General features: G+C 38.3%; 1 protein-coding gene across 5 annotated transcripts in view; it reads left to right on the top strand.

Moving 5' to 3' along the window:
- Positions 1-9854: 9854 nt before the first annotated feature.
- The window catches only part of Dgkb (diacylglycerol kinase beta), a 757709-nt gene continuing 745775 nt past the window's right edge, over positions 9855-21788 (top strand). For 4 of the 5 annotated variants that reach the window (XM_021178684.3, XM_029484791.2, XM_021178686.3 and 1 more), the window contains exon 1: positions 10150-10493. The gene's annotated coding sequence lies outside the window, so the exon portion shown is untranslated. Of the gene's footprint in view, positions 9957-10149; positions 10494-21788 lie in introns of those variants that run through there. The other variant, XM_029484790.2, reaches the window with a different exon arrangement.

Raw genomic sequence — 21788 nt, forward strand, 5'->3', positions numbered from 1 at the left:
AAAAACAACAGAGGACTGCCTGGTCTGATCTCAGTGAAAGAAGATGCAATGAGCCCTTGAGAGACTTGAAGCCACAGAGAGTAAGGAGGTCTGGTGGGGTGGAGGTGGAGGTGGAGGCAGTGGAGACTGGATGAGGAGGTATGGGATGAATATTAGTCAAAGGTTAGATAGGGAGGGGGATAACTACTGGACTATAAAAATGATTAAAAATAATACAAAAAGAAAAGAAAACCATTTAATCAAGAGGTTGAATATATGTATTATTAATGAATTGAAGTATAAAACTAAATTTTGCTTAATCATTTTATTTGCATTTACTTGCTTAATATGTTGGCTTACCTACCAACACACCACAGACACACATACACACACATGCACACACGCAATAGGTACATATAAAAGTCATAGGACAACTTGTAGGAACTTCTTTTCTCCTTAAATTATTTGGGTCTAGGATATCAAACTCAAATATTTGGACTCAGTGATAAATGTCTTCATTCCTATCGCTGAAATATACTTTTATTTCCATTTCTACAACTGATTAAATCATGTTCACAATACTTCAAGATGAGTTATGAAGCAGAATCTCAATAACATAATGTATCTCATTAACATAAGATATATGCTATTATTACTGATAAGAATCAAAAGGCCATAAATATATAATAGCATATACGAACAATTGGAAGATTATGATTGATAAAGCACCCCTGTTCAAGCAATCATTTTCTGCCGTCATTTAATATGACATTTAATACGTTGTTATAATATACAGACAAAAATTATTCACTATAGGATCAAATGAATGGTTTTAACAGGAAGAACTATTTGGACTGTGTAGGTCACATAGTTAATTAAGCTTTTCCTTGATCAATTCTTCAGGCTAGAGGCATAGAAATTTCACAATAAAAAGCCATTACAGAAACATTAGAGTTCAGTTTTAAGTGATTTAATTGAGCCTAGAATGAGGTTTCCTTTAGCAAACACATTTTCTTATCTTAATATCCATATTTATCTCCTAGCCAGTAGAGGCTGAGCAGGTTAATTGAAGAAATGCCTTCTGTTTTCTGGAAGTACCTTCAAGGACAAACATGATGCAGATGGCTGATTTTCAGCAGTGAGGATAATGATAATAAATTCCATTATGAAATTTTCACAATCATCCTGTAGCTACCTTTGCAACAATGTGCTATTAAACCTACCCTCTGCTTGCCTACCTGTTTTTAGTACATATTGCTTGTGGCTATCAGCCTCATTACAGATTTTCTGCCTCTTCCTTTAAGGTTATCTATTTTTCTTGAAGTTAAAGGAATCTTTATTTTAGCTCAATAAAAAAATAAATTAAATCACTGTAAAAGAACAAAATGCTGTTCAAGCTACAAACTCAAAAAAAAATCTCCATTTCCTCTTAAAGCATTCTTCTTTAAACTATACTCATTCTTAATCAGATGTAATCATTTAAATATCTTAAGACTAATGTGTTTATTTTAAATTTATAGATGGTATATTAAGGCAGGTATTTATTAATCAGAAACAATCTGTTCTTTTATAAACATGACATTTAAAATTCGTATTTCGTTCTGTTCTATATCAATGCAATTGAAAATCTAAATAATGTGCTGTATTGAGCAGTGAAGCAATGTGAACGTATTTATATAAGCCTTATAAAGAATCATAAAAAATACAGTCTTGTGCAAAGTAGCAGGAATCCTTCAAGGAATGAGTTGCTGTTCTGGTTTCTAAGAAAACAATGAAGACAGTCACTCTAGAATATGTATGTCCCTTCTTTTGGTCAACTAGTGACCTCAATAATAAAGTAATGGCTTGGAATATAAAATATGGCATTTCCAGGGACTCTATGTTGACGTCCACTGTTAAAATCAATTGTTTTGTGCTCTACATCCATCGTGAAGACAGCCAAATAAATGACTAGACCATATTGCCATCTGCTAATTTCCCACATAAAAGTTCAACTGCAGAATTACAATTTCTCTGTCATAGATTTCTTACTTCATGTTCTAAATCCTCCTTTGTTGCTTTTCCTGCAGCTCCTTAATTACCTAGCTTAGGGTTTCTCATATTGTGTGTACCTTATAAAATTTGAACTAAATAGCTTCATTAATTTGTGTTATTGATTATCGCTTGCTTAGGTAACCATACAACACAAATTACCTTCTTTGAAATATAGGACAGAATTCTTTATGTCTCTGATTTTAAAAGTATGCTTTTTGTCCCTAAATGAATCATTTAGATTCTCCTATCTCTAGTCACTTATAAATTCACTTATAAATCAGTAAATTAAAATTAATTGTGAGCTAGGTACTCAAAGTTTTCACCTCAGATTTTACATTTTGAATGAGAGATTATACACTAGTCATAAAAACCACATTACGTGTGTGTGTATGTGTGTGTGTATGTGTGTGTGTGTGTGTGTGTGTGTGTTTGTATATATATATGATGTCATCTTCAGGTACTGTATTTCTTGATTTCCTCAGCCACTGTTTTATCAGGTACATACTGTAGTTATTCTGTTTATAAGTGAATAAGACAAAAATAGGAAAAGGCAATTTTCCAAAGGCCACATCTCCTTGACCTAGTCAGGACTTGAAGCATCTGTTTGTGTAAGACAGAAAGCACCCTGGGAAGACTTGTGGCATGGCTTCCGAGCAGTAAGCATTAGTGATCTGCGTTGTTGCCTTCTTCTGCTGTAAAAGACGAGAATCAAATTAGATGACTTCTAGGGCCCATTTAAATCTAATATCTGAAGGTTGTTATTTTTAAAGAGAACACAAGAGAATTATATCTTTTCTGTATCCCTTCTAACCTTCCAACCTACATACAGTATTCATAGCTTTGAAACAAACAAACAAACAAACAAAATTCTCAGGGAAGTGTTTAGTTTAGAAAATAGTTTTTCTCATAACTCAAGTCAAAATTAATAAGAATTAAATCAAGATACTAGGAATTTGAAGAATTTGATTTTTTTCTGAACTTTAGAACATACAAAAATTGAATGTAAGAATACATATGTTTATGGAGTCTCTTTAAAATCTGACTTTATAACAAAATGAAATGTTTCATTTTTTGTTTTTGTTTTTGTTTTTTTTGATGATGATAGTCATGGATACTAGAGCATAAAATTAGCGTGGCATGTAATTTCTGAATATCAGTTTGCAATGATGAAGAAAAAGAAATGTATCCATCTTTTTAAACAAGTAACATGATACATGATTACGTAAACAGTATTGTGTTTTGGTTAAGAATTACATTATTGAGAGGAGTGGCCCTTGGGTCTGAGGGTTTTCAAGGCTCCAGTGTCTGGAATGCCAGGGTGGGAAGACAGGAGTGGGTGGGTGGGTGGGGAGCACCCTCATAGAAGGAGGGGGGAGGAAGGATGGGATAGGGGGTTTCAGGAGGGGGGACCTGGAAACAGGAAAACATTTGAAATGTAAATAAAGAAAATGTCCAATAAGAAAAAAAGAAAGAAAGAAAAAAAGAAAGAAAGAAAGAAGAGAAAATTACATTATTGATAGTGATAATAGCTGAATTAAAACTGTTATGATTTTAAGAATGCAGCCACATCCAGAGTTTGTAAGGAATTACTTTTCTTAAGCCTTTCTTAGTTCAATATTCTCAAGAATGGCCAAAGCTTTGGAAAGGAGTTGGTAAAGGGAACACAACAACAGGCTTCTTAGGACTAGGAATATCTTGATGTTCGTTCTTTGTAGATATATAGATGAGATTCTTGGGAATTTATTAATTGTATTTGGAGTCTAGAAACCCAATGTTGAGCAGTTCCAGGGGAGGGGGTGGCGGTGTTAGTTATGCTGTGCTGTTCAAACTGTGAGTGATAAACGTGAATGGATAACTAAGGTCTGTGGATCATGCCAAGAGAGTTACGTAATTATAATGTTACATGTATCCAATAGCAAACTAAAAACAGGAAGAGTCAAAACACCTGCATCTTGAAGTCATAACTTATTGTATTTACTCCTTTGCTTTATTTATTCATAATCTTCTGACTGTGAAAAATAGTGCTATAAACATTTAGACATATTTAGGGATGTGAGGTTCATGCCTATAATTCCAGAGACAGGAAGATCCTCAGGACATTGCGGCAAGGACAATGCAAACCAATGAATTCTAGGCTCTTGAACGACCAACTTCAGAGAACAAAGTCTAGAGTGATAGAGAAAGATACTCAATGCTGACCCTGGCCTCCACCTTCATGTGTACATATCTATATATGTGTATGTGCATGCGCACGAGCACGAACACACACACACATACACACACAGATACATCCCCCAAACTCAGGTGTTTTGATGTACTGTATATCTATATTTTTTACAAATGAGAATTTCCAAGGAAGTTTTAATTTTTTCTCACCATTTTAGTTTGTAAAGATATTAATTTAAATGTTTCTTTAAATCTAATCACAGGAACATGTTACAGAAAGAAAGAGAATCCCGTGAAGTAGTCATCTACAAGTTTCCTTAAGAAATGGAAAATCCTGTAATTGTAAGAGGGAGGATTGAGCATCTGTCATTTGTCCTCAGCTGAAGATTTTCCTTTTCCATTGCCAAGCTTGATCATTTTGTCAGAAGAGATGGTGTTTTGTTTTGTTTTTTTTATTTTGTTTGTTTGTTTGTTCGTTTGTTTTGGTAAATCTCAGCAATATTGTCAGCATTTTTAAAAGTGCTTAAATAGAGTACAATAGTTGTTACTATTATTTCAATATCTTGAGTCACTTCTATTTTGAGCAAGTGCAGATGCTAGTATTAAAAATATCTAATACATTACTCTTTTTAAAGAATGCTCTATTGTCGAGCATCAGGTGTGGGGAAATAAAAAGGTAGGAGAGACCCACTTCCTAGACAGGTAAACACAGGAGACTGCCGAGGGACTGACACTGAACAGGCATTGGACCATGTTAGACTGCTGGACCCTACTCTGGAGGGTGGGGAAGGCTCAGTCTCAGCTCTGACTCTAGGGCACCACTGGGTACTGCAGAAGAGCCTGCTCTGGGGTCTCTGGTCCTCACAGAGGCCAGAGACACAGGCTCTCAGTCTTAGACATCCCAGACACCGCTGGATGTCGAGGAAGAACTGAGAACAAAGTGGGGGCCCTTAGAGGGCAGTTTTTCAGCCCTGGGGCTGGAGAGAAAAAAGGAGGCAGAGGAGAAGGCTCTAGGTGGTTCCTGGGTGGGCAAGAGCCCTTGGTCCAGTCTGGTGGGAGATTGATTAGGTGCAGCTTTTTAGAGGAAGGCCTATTCCATCGCTCCAGAATGGCAAGTCTAAATAAAAGGAGGCAGTCCATGGTTTAGAGCTTTATTGTAGAAAACAGAAAGAGAGAGAAAAGATAGAGAAGTAGAAGCCAGCCATGACCACACTGAGAGAGAGAAGAAGGGATTAGGAGAAGGAGAGTGAGAGGTGGGAGTAAGAGAACAAGAGCTTAAGAGGAATAGAGAGAGATGAGAGAGAGAGAAGGGGCCAAGCAGGCCCTTTAATAGTGGGCTGGGCTACCTAGTTGTTGCCAAGTAACTGTGGGGGGTGGAGTCTAGACAGCTTATGTGACTGATGGCCACAGAATTATTGACCTGGGGACTCCTGTCAGGAGGCAATATCTAGGAGCATGGCAAATAGGCCTTCTGTCCCTTGTAGATTAATCCCCTGGGTCTCTGGGGTTTAAACCTAGCTAAACCAGAAAACAGACTGCCTTTCACAGTCCCACACTCCATTGCTTTCCCTACATTTTGGATTTCAAAACAAGAGTAAAAGGGAAAACAAAAATCCCCTTTGCTAAATAGTTCTGACAGCACTAAACAATGGCAGACCCTTGGAGGTTGGTGCAATAAGACCATGAGGTGGAAGGCCACCTGGGAACACTGGAACCTTCCAGATGCTGAGGTAATTTGACGGAGTGAGTCTGAAAGCAAAGCTCAGAGGATATAAACATATTTTCTTATCAGAACATGTTTCTCTGAAGTGGAAATTACTTCCTAATATTGTACCTACCACCTGAAAGTATGAAACTTCAGAATTTACTCCTTGTAATTTTAATGATTTGCATTTTTATGTGCTACTTAGCCAAAAGAAAAAAAAAAGAAAAAAGAAAAAAGAAAAAAAGAAAGAAAAACGAGATAGAAAGTATTGAAAGACAAAAATATAACACGATTTATTAAATATTTTGATACTTAAAATTCCTGGTTGTATCCAGTGGAAAAAAGACAGCATTTTCAACAAGTGGTGCTGGCACAACTAGCAGTTATCATGTAGAAGAATTCGAGTTGATCCATTCTTATCTCCTTGTACAAAGTTCAAGTCTAGGTGGATCAAAGACCTCCACAAAAAACCAGAGACACTGAAATTTATAGATGAGGAAGTGGGGAAAAGCCTTGAAGATATGGGCATAGGGGGAAAATTCCTGAACAGAACAACAATGGCCTGTGCTGTAAGATCAAGAATCAACAAATGGGGCCTCATAAAATTGCAAAGCTTCTGTAAGGCAAAAGATATTGTCAATAAGACAAAAAGGCCACCAACAGATTGGGAAAGGATTTTTACCAATCCTAAATCTGATAGGGGACTAATATCCAGTATATACAAAGAGCTCAAGAAGCTGAACTCCAGAAATTCAAATAACCCCATTAATAAATGGAGTAGAGAGCTAAACAAATAATTCTCAACTTAGGAATACCGAAGGGCTGAGAAGCACTTGAAAAAATTTTCAACATCCTTAATCATCAGGGAAATGCAAATCAAAACAACCCTGAGATTCCACCTCACACCAGTCAGAATGGCTAGGATCAAAAATTCAGGAGACAGCAGATGCTGGCAAGGATGTGGAGAAAGAGGAACACTCCTCCATTGTTGGTGGGATTGCAAGCTTGTACACCCACTCTGGAAATCAGTATAGCGGTTCCTCAGAAAATTGGACATAGTACTACCGGAAGATCCAGCAGTACCTCTCCTGGGCATATACCCAGAATATGTTCCAACTGGTAATAAGGACACATGCTCCACTATGTTCATAGCAGCCTTATTTAAAATAGCCAGAAGGTGGAAAAAACACAGATGTCCCTCAACAGAGGAATGGATACAGAAAATGTGGTACATTTACACAATGGAGTACTACTCAGCTATTAAAATCAATGAGTTTATGAAATTCTTTGGCAAATGGATGTATCTGGAGGATATCATCCTGAGTGAAGTAAACCAATCACAAAAGAAGTCATTAGATATGTACTCACTGACAAGTGGATATTAGCCCGGAAACTTAGAATACCCAAGATACAATGTGTAAAACACAAGAAAATCAAGAAGGAAGATCAACGTGTGGATACTTCATTCCTCCTTAGAAGAGGGAAAAAATACTCATGGAAGGAGTTATAGTCAAAGTTTGGAGCTAAGATGAAAGGATTGACCATCCTGAGACTAACCCACCCAGGGATCCATTCCATAATCAGCCACCAAATGCAGACACTATTGCATATGTCAGCAAGATTTTGCTGAAAGGACCCTGATATAGCTGTCTCTTGTGAGGCTATGCCAGTGCCTGGCAAATACAGAAGTGGATGCTCACAGTCATCTATTGGATGGAACACAGGGCCCCCAATGGAGAAGTTGGAGAAAGTACCCAAGGAGCTGAAGGGGTCTGCAACCCCATAGGTGGAACAACAATATGAACTAATTAGTACCCCCAGAGCTCGTGTCTCTAGCTGCATATGTATCAGAAGATGGCCTAGTCAGCCATCATTGAGAAGAGAGGCCCCTTGGTCTTGCAAACTTTTATGCCCCAGTACTGGGGAATGCCAGGGCCAAGAAGTGGGTGTGAGTAGGTAGGGGAGCAGGGCAGGATGAGGGTATAGGGGACTTTAGGGATAGCATTTGAAATGTAAATGAAAAAAATCTAATAAAATGTTGGGAAAAAAAGAGTAAAGGAGCATGAGGAAGTGGAGTGGAGCTAAATTCTGAAAAAATATTCCTGGTTGTATCTTAGTATATTATATATTTTAAACTAAAATATTGATCGTTTATTTGTCACTATGATTATAGTAAATATTTTGGTAAACTGATATCTATTAAATAATTGATAAATGCTTTGTTCACTAATTAGTCCTTGTTTACCTAAAAGCTATGATCTTCTTTTATAAACAAATAAAGAAATGGTTCTCTTTCTTCCTTTTAAATTTCTTGTATTTAGGGTTTGACTTTCTTATGTTCCTATCTTGTTTAATAATGACTGTAAAAGCCCTGTTATTGATTATAAATATGGTAGACATAAGATAGGCTCAGAGAAAGGCACAGTTACAGGTATGTGTTACAAATAAAATTGAAGAGAATTAAGGTTATTTTTAGCTCAGAATCTGAAAACTAACAATAATGTGGAAGTGCTGTTCAGTGTGTGTGTGTGTGTGTGTGAGAGAGAGAGAGAGAGAGAAGGGGGGAGGGAGGGAGGGAGAGAGGGAGGGAGGGAGGGAGGGAGGGAGGGATGGAGGGAGGGAGAAAGAGAGAACAGGTGTGTGTGAGAGTGTGTGTGTGAGGGGGGAGAAAGAGAGAACTGGTGTGTGTGTGTGTGTGTGTGTGTGTGAGAGAGAGAGAGAGAGAGAGAGAGAGAGAACAGGTGTGTGTGAGAGAGAGAAGGGGGAGGGAGGGAGGGAGGGAGGGAGGGAGGGAGGGAGGGAGGGAGGGAGGGAGAAAGAGAGAACAGGTGTGTGTGAGAGTGTGTGTGTGAGGGGGGAGAAAGAGAGAACAGGTGTGTGTGTGTGTGTGTGTGAGTGTGTGTGTGTGAGAGAGGGAGGGAGGGAGGGAGGGAGGAAGAAAGAGAGAACAGGTGTGTGTTAGTGTGTGTGTGTGTGTGTGTGTGAGGGGGGAGAAAGAGAGAACTGGTGTGTGTGTGTGTGTGAGTGTGTTTTATGCTACTCATTATTTCCATTCTATTACAGAACCATAACATGAACATAAACTATCGCTAGATCAGATGATGTTAGAAACTGAGATGCTGCTAACCATTTATGAGCAATGTGGATGTCTGTAATTTCTTCTGGCTAACGGACTTCATATCACTATGTGTGGGGCCCGAGACTGAGTAACCAATGGGATAGAGTGTGTGTGTGCCCATAGAAATAACAAGCAGGGTCCCCCAGAATTTATATTAGACAACGTGGTGCTGATCTGTTGAAATCATAGAGGATATTTTGTAGGAAGACTGAGAGCCATGAAAACACACACATCAGTGTAACCTTCACTAAAGGAAAGTGCACTTGCACCTTAATTGCCAGCAGGTTTTGCATACGTTGGATCATGTAAATTGATGCTATATTTTTATTATCCAATACATTACTTTTATCACATGACTCAAAAACCGTCTTTATCTGTGTCCTGATTAGTTATAACTACACACCAGTTTTCTTCTTCATCATCAGTTCATTGCCTTTGTAGTTTATCATATCCACCATCCAGTCACCGCTCTAAGTAACCAAGCAGGGATGAAGCAAGAGAGAGCATTGAATGGATGAGGTGAGTGGGCTGCGACTGAGTAGCCAGTTAGAATATAATTTAGTAATAAAGAGAGGGTAGTCTGGCATCAGATTTCTGGTGGAGGGACAAATGTACACTAAATGATAGGAACTGAAGACAATCCAGCTCAAAGTCTCAATAACAGCTACTGATGGCTGCACTGTCTCCCCAACCGCCTGATCATAACTCAGCCAGCAGTTAAAACAGCTGGGAAGCCCTGTCTCCCTGTCTTATTTCCCCCTGTGCTCCAAGGGCTATAGTAGCAACAGCAGCCTCAGCAGCCAGGCAGCAGGGCTATAGCTTGCAGCCAAGCAGACCGCCGCCGCCTCATCAACACACACACACACACATTGCACACAGTTCCCGAATCAACGCGTTGTCACACAAATCCTGGACCATGACAGATGAGAGAAGAGCAATAGGCACGGACAACAGGTATTTCCTCTCTGACAAATTCAGTTTCATTCCCGATGCTTATTGGTTTGCAATAAGGAAAGAAGCCTAAGCGATACCTAGCCTGTGCGGACTACCAGAGGACTGGAGGTGGCCTCGGCAGGGGAGGGTGAAGTGGGAGGAGTGAGATGTGGGGAAGAGAAGAAGCCAAAATTGACTTTCAGGCTCCGGAAGCCTACAGCTCTCAGCCTCCGCTGTTTTTGAGTTGCAAATGATCTGGGAGTGGTGGGTTGCAAGCAGCCCGTGCCATCGCCTGGAAGAAGACTTCCATCTTTCAGTCACTAGTTCCAACGGGCCGTGTGTTCTGGAAGGGGGTGGCAGCAGGGAGGAGGATGCTCTGAGCAGAGTTCTTGAAGCTTTGCTCTTGGGGGAAGCCGGGCTGTGTGGGAGCCTTCTGACTGAGCTGAGAGCGTGTGAATTGGAAAGGATCCTGAGAGCTGGCTGGTCCCAGTTCATCTCCGGAAAAGCTGTCGCTCTCGCTTCAGAGATGCGCCTAGCCTTCGCCTGCATCACGCTGCAGTAAGTTCAACTCAGCACGGTTGGCAGTTTGAGTGGCCTCTGGGTATGTGGTGCGGGGGAAGGGAAGCCGAGAAGAAATGGCGAGGAAAGTTAGGAAAGCAGAGCTTCAGATTTTCCATGCAAATCTGAAAGCATTTTGTGTCCCTCATTTCTGTGCTAGTTATTGGTCGCCTGCTGTTATCTGCAGCAGAGAACCTAATGTTAGCTAAGTAAGTCTGGGGAAAGTGCTCGATTTATTGTGATTCCAGGCAATGAGATTGGAGAGCGAGTGTGACCTCCTGAAAGTTACGGATGAGAGGGAAGGTGGTTTGTGGGGGCGGATGGTGAGGAATCAAAGAAGCCGGCTTCGATTTTTAAATTCCCCGATTGTCCTAAATTCCATTCTAGATTCATTTCCTATTTTGCACATAAACAAACAAACAAACAAACAAAACACGCATGACGTTTACTTACTTTTATAACATTAAAACTAAAGATGAACTTGATATACAGCTAGCTGCTTAATGACAGTCTGGGTGACAAGGATGATCTGGCTAAACATTCAGGTTGTTCTCTGTGGGTGGGGTGAAGAGCCTCCTAGGTTCTTACTGCTACCATCGTCTCCAGCTCCTAACCAGTATCGTTTGAAATACTTATGATTTGAAAGGGATGATTTTACATATAGATGCCATTGTACTTAGCTACTTAACAGGGCTGTGTTCGCTGGCAGAAGAAAATGAAGGCTTAAGAACTTTCCAAAACAACTCCAGCCAGTTTATTCAAAGTGCAGATAACCAACTCTTTTAAAAATAGGTCAGCATGGGCCAGCCTATTGTAAAGCAAATTAGCGAATAAACAAGGAGTTTGGCAGAATCCTAAAGGTCTTTTCTGAAAGGAAAGTAGAAATAATTAAAACAGTTGGGATTATCTGACCAGTTTTTCTCTCATGGAAAATCGCCCCCCCAACCCATTTTTTTTTTAAATGACAGGAAAAACACAACAGAAACGAGAAATAAAAGAGTATCATAATTAGAAAAGATGTCTTCCACTTAGTTGAAGGCTTGCTGGAGAAATGACGGTTTCACTGTATTTTATTCCAAGAAATATTATAGTTACAGCGGAAGGTACCTAACCCAGACCCCAGGACTCGAGGCTCTTCCAACTGACAACTGCATATAAACTATCACGGGCTTTATAGGTCAAAGTGGTTTTGAACTTTTGAGGTAAAGTCTATGGCAAGACAGGACTTACACCTGTTCTCCTACCCAGCTCTAAAACAGAAGGACTATTGAATTTGGGGCCAGACCAAGTTACACAGGTATTTCTAGATTATGGAGTGTCTGTCTAAAAATTAGAAAGAGAGAAGATACTAAAATTAGTAATTGTAAAACGCAATGTAATTCTGAAATCCGCTGTTATGAGAAAAGAGGAAACCTAGGGCTGCATTTATCCTGCCAGTTTAGTTTAAAATTGTCTCTTTCCCTAAACCATCCAATCTATTACTTTATTACAAATAAGACAGGTCAAGGAGTAATGAGAATTGTTTTTAACTAGTCAGCTACTCACCTCAGAATTCTCTAAATAGAAAGGCTCAGTCAGTGTTTGGGCAATTTTTGCTCTTGCAATATCCAACTATTAGGGGTCCATTCTGTTTATCAAAAACTCCCATGCATAATCTCTAAATGTAACTCTGAGTAGCTTATGACCCAGGAAATATGTTTGCCATGGTTCTACATATGCAGGGTAAATGTTTTACATAGCAATAAAGAGAGAGAGAGAGAGAGAGAGAGAGAGAGAGAGAGAGAGAGAGAGAATGAGAGGGAGAGGGAGAGGGAGAGAGAATGAGAGAGAGAGAATAAGAGGGAGAGAGAATGAGAAAGAGAGAGAGAATAAGAGGGAGAGAGAATGAGAGAGAGAGAGAGAGAGAGAGAGAGAGAGAGAGAGAGAGAGAGAGAGAATCCTTACTGTAAGAATATGCGGTGGTGAGTTTCCAAGCAGTTCCATAACACTATGACAACAGACGCTGAGTACTTGAAATCAGATATTCAGCTAATTGAAAAAAAAAAAAAACCTGGCTAAGAATCCCACAGCCATCTATCAAGAGTTCTTCAAGAAAGAATCTTATTGGAGCCAAGTTATAGCCATGTGCTTACTTCATACTTCACAATTTTTTTTCATACTGCAAGAGGACGGTATTGTATCTGGGAAGATAATAGTTAAAAGTACTTTGTAGAGATCTTATTTTAATTTTTAAACCATTAGCGAAATTTGTTGCGACCGTGCCTGGCCGAGGCAAGAAGCTTGTGACTCACACTTTGCCTTGTGTGCTTTTGAAAGAAAGAACTATTTGTTGTCAGAAATCTCAAAGTTAGTCCCTGAATCTAAATCTACCTACTAATAACAACTGGGGCTATACACAGGCAAGGGAAGCCATTTGAACATTATCTTTTCCTGGATGGCTTCTGGATCAGAACCGTGCTTGTCTATGCATGACAGCTACAGAACCTCCACAGAAGCAATACCTCCAGCCAAGAGCTCCTGCCCAGGGGAAGCTTTAGGCAAAGTTGGGGACGATATTCTTTTCCACGTCCTGTAGGATTTTCTCTTTCCTGAAATCCTGACATGAAGTTTAACTTCAAATAAGAGTTCTGTGGGTAAAGCATGTTGAATAAATTATCTTACCGACAGTGTAGAAGCTATAGAAGGAAGATATTTTCTACCATTTAAAAGAAAATCCAACCCAGGGTTGAATTTAAAAAGAATATATTGAAAGTAATAGAGTTGACAATGGTAGGCTGTGATAACCTCCCTGGTGTGCCTCCCACTCCTAGTCACTGCTACCTGTTCTATTAAGAAAGAATTGTGCTGTGACGCAGTTGGCTTCAGTGTATCGTTTTTGAAGGGGCTGAGATTTGGAGGTACTTGAGAAATCATGCTAGGTAAGAGAGATTGCCTTGCTCTCTTTGTACTCAAGACTCAAACCACAAAAATTGGAATCTCACTTGACCCCAAGTCTGAACTTGGCATAGTCACCATTCCAATTTCTGGCTTTACAAACTGTGGAAACAAAACTTGGCTGGGTTCCAGGAATCAGAAGATGATGGAGCTAATATGGGAGGAAATGATCTGAAAGTTCCAAGAGGGAACTCCTCCATAGGCCATAGGTGGCTGCTGTATAAATATGGGTACCCCTTTTATCCTGCGAGACATGGAAATAAAAGTTCTTTGGGATGTATTTGTGGTAGACTTTAAAGTCAAGGATAAAGCAGAGACTCGGACATATCCTATGATGTTTGGTTATAAAAATTAATTAGTTTTCCCTTTGGGCAATCCTTATTTTAAAAAGAAAAGTAAACTGATAAAGAATACTGTGTGGATGGGCCAGGTGACAAGATGAAGTGATGACAACATTGAATACCACTGTTCTTGCATAATCATTTCCTAAAAATTTGCCAGGAAAGTAAAGGCCACTTTTACCTAATGAGGATAAAACCAAAATGATTCCCTTGGGTAAACTGTCACATGTGAAGGAGCGTAACCTGGCTACTGTCACTTATCTTCTTCCCACAGATGAGAACACAAGTAAGAGTGCACTGAAAATGTTATAGGCTTAAAGCCAAACAATATTCCAGGATTGGTCTTTCTCAGCATGCTAAATTTAAACAGCAGATTTTTATTTTTCCTTATGGGTTATCTGAGCCAACAATTTGAAATGAAGGGTTCGCCTTTTAACAGGAAGTTTGCATTGCATGGTAAATTTAAAGCACAGTGTCCTTGACTTGGTCATTTTTGACTGGCAGCTGCCAATCACACTAAATGCAAGGAGTAAAAGCAAATATAGACTCAAAAATCAGAAAATAGAGAAAAGTGCTCTATAAACAGGGTTCATGCTCCAGCACTATTCTCAAGTGTGTGTGTGTGTGTGTGTGTGTGTGTGTGTGTGTGTGTGCATGTGCGTGTGTGTTTGTGACCGGGAAATGTGAGTGTATGTGTGTGATAGTGGGTTGTAAACATCCCTTTGGACCTGACTCATTCTCTTGTCATTTGTAACATGTCTTGTTGGGAGTGGAAACTGTGTTGAGGGTTGACTTTTAAACAGCCACTAATAACTTAAATACAATGACAGTGGCTTTTATACAGTGTGCCCTACATGACAGTGCTTTTACAAGCATCATACATGTAATCTTGACTATAACCTTATCTTGACAATCGTACGCATATTATTCCTTCCCATTATATAAAGGAGCAAACTGAAGAATATAAATGAAGAAGGGTCAAGTAACTTTTTCCACAGTTACAAGTTGGTAGATGTAGATGTGAGTCTTGAATCCAGACCGTCTGACTCTGCAAATTATACTCTTAAACAAGAAGCTGCAAGCTTACTAATAAGCCCTGGTCTTATTATAACCCTGAGAATATACACTATTCTCACCTCCATTGTTTCTGCTTACATTTCCTCCTCTGTCTGCAGGTTATTTCTAGACAAACAAACTCTTCTTGGTTTTTCTACACACTGAAATGTTTCACTTCAAGGAGCATCTTAATGTTTTAAATTTCTACTTTAATATGAGAAACAGTGTGGATTCTGTCTGGATTCTAACCACTGGCTCTACAGTCTGTGGGGTTACTCTAGTTTGTGCTTTTTCTTGTCAATGAAGGCAGAAATTATTTGGTTTCTTCACTGAAGACAGAAGCTAAGACTACTTGTTTATTTTCAGAATTGTACTGCTTTACAGAACACAGTTTTGGAGCTTAATAAGAACTTGATATAATCAACTGAATTCAGCACCTTGAATAATAGGGAAACCCACTTGTATAATGGTTAAAACTAATGTCCTCAATAAATCAGAAAATCATATTTCAATATAAGGTCAGAGGCAGACAGATAACTGGGATAAGAAAGACTTATAAAAACACTCTAAAATCATTTAAAACACATTTAGTTCCCTCTGCAGTTTAGGTTGTGAGTCTATTATGCTAAATTCTTGGGACTTAAAGTGTGCTTCATATTCTGGGAGAGATATTTCTCTGCATTAATAAAATATCTTGGTGGATGAGACTTGCATCAAAGCACAAAATTAATTTCTTATGCCCAATTTGTACAAATAGCATGAAGGTTAGTTTACATGGTATTCTCTGTATAGCTGTGTTTTGACTTTGCATGTTTTTTGAGTTAGATGTGGAAATCTCTATCTATGTTTCAGGTCTCCACTTAGGAAGCTCCTAATTCCTGGGTATTTTAGATTTCTTATTATGTTTATGGGATAGATATAATATGATAAATTAATATATTATTTTCAAATCACAAGTTAAAATTATTTGTTGACATCTAATTTTGGGGGTTGAAATATTAATTTATCTTTAGACAGAAAATAAAACCAAATATTGGAATAATGACATCAAAGGAACTCTGTCCTTTGGTAGTAGCATGAAGTTGAAAACACTTCATTTATGTGGAGACAAGTTGTCAAATAGTGCAAGTTGGTCTCCAATTCATGATGTAGCTGAAGGCAACATGAAATGTCTGATATTTCTTACTTCACTTTCTAATGCTGGCTTTGTGTTGTGTGGCACCACATCTGGTATATGTGGTGCTCAAAAATCAACCCAGGACTTCTTGCAAAGTAAGCAAGCACTTTATTGTCTAAGCTACATCCCTGGCCTGAAACAAAGCTTCAAGATTGTTTTATGTCTTAGATTTACTGGAGAAAAACTTTGTAGACAGTTTTAATCTAACCATACGTAACCCATGAACATGATGTTCATGTCTGTCAGTAGAACTTTGCATTCAACATTACCACCAGAGAATTAAACCATAGTTAATAAAGCGAAAATCAGTCTTCAATCTGTCTTCCAGAGAAGTGCATTCAGTTCTTGTGATAATTTAAATTCTATTTTTTCTTTACATATTAAAACCCATGACTACTTGAATTGGACCTAGCACATGGCTTTTCAAGTGGGAGGCTTGTTTCATAGTCCCTTCTGAGGTCAAATCATTCTATACTATTCTTCTCTCTAATGCCCATAAATCAGTTACCACATAGGAATTTTAATCAGTAGGAGGACAGGTCGGAAGAGAAGTGTGTTAGCTATTTAAAATGTCTTCAGAGTTTCATTAAATGAGTAATCACAGTCTGATGTTCCCCTAGCAAAGCAGCTGGTCCTTGCTTTATAATTTATTTTCTTTGCTTTTAGATAATTCCACATTTTGATTGTTCATGATGAGATAGAAATATAGATAATAGTTTGGAAAACATCAACCTCACATAAAACTGCTCAATATGCAAATACGCTAATTTGAATTTCTTTTCATTTATTTCTTACAAATTGTGAAATAGAGTTTAACATTTCTGACTCTGTTCAAAATGCCTGCCTGGACTCAATACTTAATGTTAGATTAAGCATCAGTCTAATATTTAAATGTGGCTCAGATTTCTTTTAAAATAACCAAGATAAAAATAAAACCCACTACATATAAATATTTGCTTTAAGTGTTTATGTTGAGACTTTAGGAAAGAATATTCATTATAAATATGCAAAATATATGGGGTAGTACAGAGGGGAGGGCCCAAGAGGAAAGGGTTTTGTCACATGAGCTCAAAGTTCTTCCCTTCCATCTTCAGTACCCACATGGACCAAAAGCATGATGCTTTGCCTCTGTAACTCCAGTGCTGTGAGTGGCAGAGACAGGGATCCTCCTGTCTCTAAGAACTCACTGTCCTCCAGGAATTCACTGGTCAGCCAGTCTAGCTGAATCAGTTAACTCTTGATTCAGTAAACAAACAAACAAACAAACAAATAACTAATGGTAAGCTATATAGGAAGACACTTGAAGTCAACTTCTAGCCTCCACGCCCACACAAATGTGCACACATCCATAAACATGTACAAGCATATAACCCTACAATTATACCACACATGGCACACACACACATCCACTCACACATATACATATGCCCCACTTATACACATTTGTACAGATATGAGAGAGAGAGAGAGAGAGAGAGAGAGAGAGAGAGAGAGAGAGAGCACAGATAGAAGGGTGAATCACATTAGCTATTTCTAGTCCCACATGACTTGAAATCTTGTTTCAGAGATATTAAGAAAAAAATGTCCTAAAGGGACTCTAAATGTATACAGCCGTTATTTTTCTTTATATTAATTAAATTGGCGATACTTGCAAAGTTATTTACCATCTTACATTTTCTTTCTATACTGTCTTCATTATTTTACTCAAAATTATTTTCTTGAAATATTTAAAAAGAGGTTACTGATAATGCAGGTAAATCAGAAATGCATTATAAACTTCACCCCAAGGGGTAAATAACACACAAACCTCAGAAATCATAATTTTTCACACCATTCTAAAACTATGATGAGAGCTCTTTCATTTTTCTTCCTAACGTTCTGAAAACACATTCATGCTGTACACTGAGTATAACAGATAGCATTCTGTTCTGTTCTATATTGATTAGTCTGTTGTTGTTACCTATGCGTACCTCTTATGTGAGGAAACCTATTGTCCAGACAGACAGCCTTTGAGTTAAATATAAACCAAAAGAAATGGAGTGTGCTATGGGAAACCATTACAAAATTCTTGACCTGAAAACAGAACCTGAAGAAAGATGAGTTGGTGGTTTATTCAGCAACCTGTTTTGCTGACACAGAGAACATAAGGGAGTGTTTCTTCCTTGGCTGTTCACCAAACCTTCTCTTTGCTGGCTAATGAAGAGTGGGAGACCTGGAAAAGTCTCACTTGTCTGGACTTTCTTCAAGTGGATTTTGAATTTTGTAAAAAAATAGCCAGTTAATTCTGGGATGTTTAAGGGTTATTTGAATGGAGTTACTAAGATTGCCACATCAAGAGACAGACACATTAACACCATGCCCCTGTATCTGATTTCATTCTTCAGCCATTGATAGATTTCCTTGTGAAGCATTCTGCCAGGGTCAGCAAAGGATGAGTCAGGAAATGAAAGAAATCCTTACAGTGCGAAAAGTTGCCATAACTCTAGTAACTTGGAAGGGCCCAAGGAAACATACATAATCCAGAGCCAAGTACATGATTTACTCATATAATCTTACTTTCATAAGAATTAAAAGCTGATACTAACAGGAGAACCAAGTTGCATGGAGAGAATCCGGTTGCCAGGACCAAAAGGATGACTCTCTCAAAGCTACCTGCCCCACTCCATTTTGTTGCTCTTCATTGTGGCTCTGATCTATGTAGCTTACAGCTAGGCTAGAAGGTGACAGTGAGTTCAGGGGATTACACCTAAGTTGACGTAATCATTTAGACCAAAGTTGATGCATTCACGGTTAATCGCATTCTCTGAATTATTAAACAGAACATTTTCATTCAGTCAAAAACAAGACTCCTACATTACCTTCTCTTTTCCCTTTATATTATGGAATTATTCAGCTTTGGACAGCTTTGGAAGAATAGAAAAATGCAAGTACTTAATGTTGCTTAGTAACTTCTCTCATCTGTCATTTAGAGCTGCACATTAACAACTGTAACTTCCCCACACTTGTCCCAAATTACTAGAATCAAGAGAGAGCACACAGCTGATGAGTCACTTTGCTATCCTGTTGTTCTTAATAAGAGATCTGAATACCAGGATGGGTGTTCTATTGTTACATAAGCTTGTTTGTCGCAGCATATGTTAGAACTTTCTATTTGCCAAACAGAAGTCCCTGCTTGTCACCTGTTAAAGAAGGGTAGTATAGAACCCATTCAGAGAGCAATGATTTCTACTTGTTTAAAGCAGGGATTCTCAACCTGTGGGTCACAACCCTTTTCACAGGGTTCTCCTTGCCATCTGCATATCAGATATTTACATTATGATTCACAGCAGTAGCAAAATCACAGTTCTGAAGTTGGAATGAATATAATTTTATGGTTTGGGAATCACTACAACATGAGGAACTGTATTAAGAAGGGGTTGCAGTGTTAGGAAGGTTGACAACAACTTGTCAAGTCTCTAGTTTGGAATGTGCTCTATACAAAACTAAAAAACCATGGTTTTGTAGAGAGAAGTACTAAGGTTTTGATCTGCAATTGGAAATCTCCTCTTGTGTCTATTGATGAAGCATTTATCCAAGTTACCTGGGTGCCTACTTGTATGGCATTTGATGCTTAGCAGAGGTTTTATCAGTATAAGGATACTTCTTATGGAAAGATCTTACTTTTGACTTTAACTTTAAAATATGTTTTAACAAACGGACTCTCATTCTTAGCATTGGTGATACAGTTAAACAAAACCGAGTATCTGTTATATTTGATGTAGTTTTCATTCATTAATAGCACCATGTTGATCAGAATTTCTTCTCAAATTATAAATACCAAAGGCACATTGAAGTACTCCTTCTGACACAGTATGTGTTAGAGTCTGTAGGTAGAAGTTGAAGTGCAAACCTCCCCAGTGTTAATCACAGGGTCTCTCATTCTGGGAACATCTACTAAAATGTCTATGAAAATTGGAGTTAGAAAGTTAAAAAGTACTGACTTATTAGCATTCAACTATCCATTTAAAACATATTTAGCCCCTACGTTTGCATTAGAATATATGATTATGGAAATAAAATTATAACTCTAGTCTGACCTTGATGCCATGGGGATGCTAAATTCAGATGGAGAAGAAAACACATAGATGTAGAAATTAGAAAACTTCAACCTATGTGTAGTGATGTGTGCAGCCCCCTGTAGTATAGAAGTCAAAGAGAGAGAAGACTGATAAATTAGATTATTACAATCTGAATTGAGTATTGAGAAATTATGAATTCATTTTAAAAAGGACAAAGGCACTTATAAAGAAATATCTAGTGATCATTTTTCTCTTATTTCCTTATGAATACCGGTGTGTCTGTCATTTTAGGCAAGTATAACTCTTGAGTGAGCAGTGACCTATAATGAACAAACAGATGAGAACAGTAAATCAACAAAGAAGGATTCATTTGTTTATTTGACTGGTAATTGAAATGTTTGGTATGGATCTGAATACCTGGGAAAAATGCTAGAGAGACTAATGATAATATCAATAAATAATTTTGATGCATTTTAATATGTTTGTAGTAGAATAGCTTGCAAAGATTGAAAATATATTGTCACAGAGAAGAACACACACACACACCAGAAATCAGTGGGATTCTAAAGGCCAGGTAATAATGTCCGATAACAAAAGAAAAGCGATTGTCTCTGTTGGCTGTTACTGAGACTAACTGAGACAAGGACTGAAAATACAGCAGGCATATTTGAGCACAGGGAGTTTCCTGGTTATCTGAAATTGTAACATCATGGGGTAGAAATCAAAGCCTAGATGAAATGTTCTGAGTGAGGAGGCGTTCAGGAGAGGAGTTCCTGACTCATTTCACAGTCTGGAAGTTTGAGAAAGGAGCTGTTTCTTGAGAATAAGTGGGTTTGCAGTAACTTTTTTTTCTCTCTGAGATGGAATATTTTTTATTGTTTCTACATAGACACCGGAAGATGAGCATGGAGAATATAATTTACAAGAGAAGAATAGTTGATGCATATCCAGGGATGTGGTCTTTATTTTTTAAAACTTAGACGGATATTGTTTGTCTTTTACATGGGGGGACATTCCTGTAAAGCAAAGTCAGGGGCAGGTCACAGTTGAAATAGTCATGCAAACTTGAGGAAATCTCTGGAACTTTAGTTCACCTGTCAGAATTTTAATAAGTTGGAGAGTGTTTATAAGTTTGAAATGTGAGAGAAGTTATTTACCAGAGCCATACAGAGTGCTGGTGTAGGTTGGAAGGGCACTGTTTGAGTAGGTGATCATTAATTTACAGTGAAAACAGTTTACCACAAAGTGCAACACAACTCGGTTGTTTAGAAAGAGGCATAGCAAATGTAAATTAATTGATTCGTGTTGTTTGGTTTTCTTTTTCCTTGAACTTAAATGACCTACCTCCCTACCAGGCAGCATCTCCTGTCACCTTCCTTCTTTTTCCTATTGATTTGGAAACCTGAATGGCTGTGTTCTTTCAACACATTTCTTGTTATCATAACTACTGGTTAAAGTGTGGACACTGAGAAGTCAGTTGCTTAACTGGACACCATTTCTGCCCTGACAAGTCCTCTTCATTATTATCCACTGATTACTGACCACTCAGCTCATCACGTGGAAAGGTGTATGCGATGGATGCTGTCCTTACCTCCAAGAACCAATGCTTGCGCAGACCTTGTATCCATCCAGACCAGACCTAGCATACAATTCCAATATCTGTCTCTCCAAATCTTCACTTCCTGTACTCATTTTCTATCATTTTACATTTGACCAAAGTGACTCAACA

Source organism: Mus caroli, unplaced genomic scaffold (genome assembly GCF_978045245.1).
Source record: "Mus caroli unplaced genomic scaffold, Mus_caroli_1 scaffold_14, whole genome shotgun sequence".
Classification (NCBI taxonomy): domain Eukaryota; kingdom Metazoa; phylum Chordata; class Mammalia; order Rodentia; family Muridae; genus Mus; species Mus caroli.